The sequence below is a fragment of the Hyaena hyaena genome, unplaced genomic scaffold, assembly GCF_003009895.1.
Source record: "Hyaena hyaena isolate Hyena2069 unplaced genomic scaffold, ASM300989v1 scaffold_822, whole genome shotgun sequence".
NCBI lineage: Eukaryota > Metazoa > Chordata > Mammalia > Carnivora > Hyaenidae > Hyaena > Hyaena hyaena.
Window position 1 is genome coordinate 172,592 of NW_024081457.1, and position 5,370 is coordinate 177,961.

The 5,370-nt window shown below is 33.2% G+C and overlaps 1 pseudogene; it reads right to left on the bottom strand.

Annotated features, from left to right (window-relative positions):
* Window positions 1–3,851: 3,851 nt before the first annotated feature.
* On the bottom strand, window positions 3,852–4,132 carry LOC120221985 (annotated as a pseudogene).
* Window positions 4,133–5,370: the final 1,238 nt, after the last annotated feature.

Consider the following 5,370-nt stretch of genomic DNA (forward strand, 5'->3'; position numbering starts at 1 on the left):
CCTATGTATGTATTGTAACTCTGGCTTTCCTTGGACATCCATCTGCATGATAAATGTCTCTCCATCCCCTCACTTTCAATCTGAAGGTTTATTTATGCCTAACAAGTCTCTTGCAGGCATCATATAGATGGGTCTCATTTTTTATTGATTCCAACACCCTATGTCTTTTGATTAGAGTGTTTAGTCCATTTACATTCACAGTAATTATTGATAGGTATATTTATTGCAACCTTTTACTTGTTTTGTGGTTGTTTCTGGATATTTTCCCTGAGCCTCTTTTGTCTTTCCCCTCTTTCATGTTTTGCAGATGATCTTTACTGACATATTCAGATTTCTTCCTTTTTTCTCTGCATGCTTATTAGTGGTTTTTGATATTCAGTTACCATTAGGTTTGTATATAACTTCTTCTGCAAATAGTAGTTTATATTAAGTTGATAGTCATTCAGGTTGAACACATTCTTTTCCCCCTCCTCTCTACATTTAGGTGTACATTATATTTTATATCCTTTTCTTTGTGAGTTTCTTGACTCATTTTTCGCAGAAATATTCATTTTTACTGCTTTTGTATTTCCTGCTTTCTACTGTCACTTTTGGTCTCTCCTTTCCACTCAGAGAGTCCCCTTTAATATTTTTTTCAGAGCTGGTTTAGTTGTCACAAACTCTTTAGTTTTTGTTTGTCTAGGAAACTCTTTATTTCTCCTATTCTGAATGACAGCCTTGCTGGATAGCGTATTCTTGCTGCAGATTTCTCCCATTCAGCAGTTTGAATATATCTTGCCTCTCTCTTCTGGCTTGCCATATTTCTGTTGAAAAATCTCCTGCTAGCTGGATGGGTTTTCCCTTGTAAGTGAAGGCATTCTTTTGTCTTGACAGTTTTAAGATTTTTTTCTTTACTGTTATATTTTGCAAATTTAATTATAATATGTCTTGATGTGGACTTATTTTTATTGATTTTGATGGGAGTTCTCTCTGCCTCCTGGATCTGGGTATCTGTTAGGGAATTAGGGAAGCTTTCAGCTATTACTTTTTCAAATAAATTTTCTGCACTCTTCTTCTTCTGGGAATCCTATAATATGAATATTAAGTTTTATAGAATCAATATGTTCCCTAATTCTACTCTCATTTTGCATAATTTTTCTATCTTTTGTTCAGCTTCATTACTTTCTATTACATTGCCTTCTAAGTCATTAATTTATTCCTCTGTTTCTTCTAGCCTACTGTTCATTGCATCAATAGTGTTCCTAATCTCGTGTATTGCATTCTTCATCTCCAATTGATTCTTTTTAAACTCTTATCTCTGTGGCAAGGGCCTTATTGATATCTTACATTCTTTTCTCAAGCTCAGTGAGTATCTTTATGATTGATGCCTTAAATTCTCCATCAAGCATGTAACTTATATCCATTTCATTAAGTTAGATCTCTGACCATGGCCTTCTTATTCTTTCATTTTGGATAAATGTAAGGTGACCCACAGTAACAGGGGATACTAAAATCTATAAAAAGCATCATACTTGTTATTACTTTGAAGGATTAAATAATATCTTCAAATACACAAAACAGTTGGCTAAGACCAATTCATTCAGATGCACACAGAACATAGTTAACCTTGAATATGTTTCTACCAATTCTATCTATGAAATAATTACTTTATCCTAATGTTAAGAACTATATAGGAAAATTATCAGTTTGTTTGGTTTTGTTACACTGTAATTCATGTTAAACTCTTATCTTAGTACATTATTTTCATTTAATCCCATTTTCATAGTACCATTTGCAAAGATATTCCTTTGCTCTTTTGTACATTCTGCTGATGTAATTTACCAAATAAAAATTTAGTACCTACCTATTCTGTCTAACTCATATAGGTCAATCTCTCTGCTTCAGTCCACTAGCCAGCAAATGTATGTATCATTATGATTAAGGATTTGAGAAGAAGCTATGACAGAAGATTTTTCCCTTTAATAGGAATTTGTTCTGTGTGAAATGGAGAATAACACTGGCCAAATATTTCATGAAATTCTGTAGATTCTGTGTTAGACAGCCTGTCTTAGCTCTGTAATGAGCGCTCTGAAATATCCTCTTATTTCTCCTCACACAGGGAGTGATTAAGAGAAATTAATCAGAATAATTAGAAAACCTAAACACAAGGCAGGTCTATATGTGCTACATAGGTTCTCTAGATTTTGTAGCAAAAGCACACAATTCCAAGGGAAGAGGAAAGTGAAGGGGGAAAAAACACTTTTTCAGGAGACAAACAGTCAATGTCAAGAAGACACAAAGGAAAACATAATGTTTAAAATGGAATTGGAATCTCAGAAGGAAAAGAATATAGAGTAATTTTTTACAGAAAATGTCAATAAATTTTCCAAAAATCTATTAAATAAAGTAAATAATATATCTTAGGAACACAGTGAATCCAAAATAAGTTATAAACCTACATATACACACGTGCACAAACACACAAATACAAATGATACATACAGGTACAGCAAAGAAAATATTTTGAAAGCTGAACATAAATATTAAAGGTAATCATTGAAAAAAATGTACATTGGGGTGCCTGGGTGGCTCACTTGGTTAAGTGTCTGACTCTTGGATTCAGCTCAGGTCATGATCTCACAGTTCATGAGATCGAGTCCCATGTCAGCACAGAGCCTGCTTGGGATTCTCTCTCGCCTTCTCTCTTCTATTCTCCTGCTCATAGCACACACCCTCTCTCAAAATAAATAAATAAATAATTAATTTTTAAGTGTACATTATTTACAGAGGTATAAGATTATAAAATATGTAAGATTCATTAGTAGAAACAATGCAAGCCAGAAAACATTGGAAAGTCATCCTCTAGGTAATGAAATAAAGAGGAAAATTCTACTTAGAATATTATAGCCAGAGAGAATCTCTTTCAGAACTGAAGGTGAAATACAGATTTCTTAAACAAATGAAAGCTGTGACAATATATTACCTGCACACACTTGTATTAAAATAAATGTTAAAAAGCTTTATGAAAAAAAGAGTATAGTATCAGACAAACTTAGGACTTAGACAAAGATATGTGGAGGTCTGGAAATACTAAAAATGAAGTTAAAGAGAAAAATATATTTTTAACTTATTTTAATAACTTTAAAGTATAATTAAACTTCTAAAACAAAATAATGGCAGTATGTTAGGCATAAAATATTTGTTTTCTGTCATGATAGATTAGTTTGCATTTTTTGTTTTAAAAATTTTTAAGTGTTTTTATTTATTTCTGAGAGAGAGAGAGAGATACAGCTTAAGCAGGGGAGGGTCAGAGAGAGAAGGAGACACAGAATCGGAAGCAGGCTCCAGGCTCCGAGCTAGCTGTCAGCACAGAGCCCATCGCAGGGCTCAAACCCACGAATTGTGAGATCATGACCTGAGCTGAAGTAGGACACTTGACCGACTGAGCCGCCCAGGCACCCCTGCATTTTTTGTTTTATATAAATAGAACTGTTAAGTAAATTCTCTTCTATGACAGTTTTTTTTTCACTCAACATAATAAAGATGGGATTAATTTACATATGTATCATATATAAGTTTTTTTTTGCTGAGTTGTATTCTATTGTATGACCAGACTACAATTTTTTTAATCTATTTGCCTGCTAACAGTCAGATTGTTGCTTGATTCTGGCTATTACAAATAAAGTTGCAAAGAACATTTCTGTACAAGTCTTTATATACACTGATAAATAGCTTTTATTTCTCTTGGAAAAATATCTAGGGGTGGAATGGCTATATGACATGGTAAAGGCAAAAACAAGCAAACGGTTTTCAAAGTGGAGGTGCTATTTTACTTTTCTTTCTTTTTGTGGGGGAGAGGGGTTGCTATTTATTTATGATAAATATTTCACATCTGTGATCCTCTCCAGTGAGCAGTTCTTTGAAACACTGCCCAAGGCCTTTCCCAGTCTGAGGATGGGGTCACCTGACTCATTCATCCTGCAAATGGACCCACAGATGGTGTTGGTTGTAAATTGGCCGTTGAACTTGTCTGTCACCTTGTCAATCTTGATCATGTTCATCTGGATGGATGTGTTGTCCTTGGTGTAGGGTTGCTGAAAGAGCATTTACGGGGCAGGTACCCATCCAGGAACTCACAGGCAATATTCTGCATTTACAGGGCACACTTGCTGCCATGGCCACCAGTGTAGGTGCAGAAAGGCCATTTAACATTTTCACCAACAGTGTCTTTCAGTTCCTCCATATCCTGCCAACACTTGTCGTGATCAGTTCTTTTTTCTTTCTTTTCCTTCCTTTCTTTTTTTAGCTAAGCCATTACCATAAGAGTGGAGTGACATCCTAATGTGGTGTTGCTTTGTGTTTCCTCACTGATCAATGATTTTGAACATATATGAAATATATATTTATTGGAAATCATATATATTTATTGAAATCATATATTTACTGGAAATCTATACCTTTTTAAAGTAGCTGCTTAAATATTTTCAGTGTTTTTTTTTCTTATTGACTTTTGAGAGCTCTTTGTGGAGTATGTCCACAAGCCTTTTATCCAGTACATGGTTTGCAAAAATATTCTCCCAGTCTGTAGTAAGTGACTTTTTTTTCACAAGGTCCAATATATCAAATTCTCTTCTATGGAATATGCTTTTGTTGCAATCTCTAAGAAGTATTTGTCTAACTTAGTGGCACAAAGATTTTTTTCTTAAGATTTCTTCAGAAATTTTCATAACTTTAGGATTTCCATTTTTATGTGTGATCTGATTTGAATTAATTTTTTGCATATAACATAAAACATTTATCAAAGTATTTTAAATTGAGGGATATGGTAATTTCAGTAACATCTGTCAAAAAGATGATTCATTCTCTCCTGAGTATACTTGGCACATTTGCTAAAACCAGTTGTCAATATACATGTTAAGTCTAATCCTGCACTCTCTATTTTATTCTACAGATCTGCTCATTTACCTTAACACAAATTCCATACTTTTTGATAATTATAGCTTTATAATGAGTCTTAAAAGTAGGTTTTACTTATCATTTTTTCTCAGATTTTTGGTTAATCTAGTTCTTTGCATTTCTATTTGATTTTTATACTCATTTTCTTAGTTCTACAAGGGAAAAACCTGTTTGATCTTTGATTGGGAATGCATTATGCCCAGACTTTGAGAAATTTTTCATCTTAAATATACTGATACTTAACCCATAAACAAAGTATATTTCTCCTTTTATTGAGATCTTTAGTGACTTTCAACAATGTCATAATTTTTAGTGTATGACTCTGACCATTATTGTAAGATTTATGCCTAATTACTGTGTACTTTTGATGGTATTACAAACTGCTTTTATTGCTTCAATTACTATTAGTTAAAAGCATATAGAAATATTACAAAT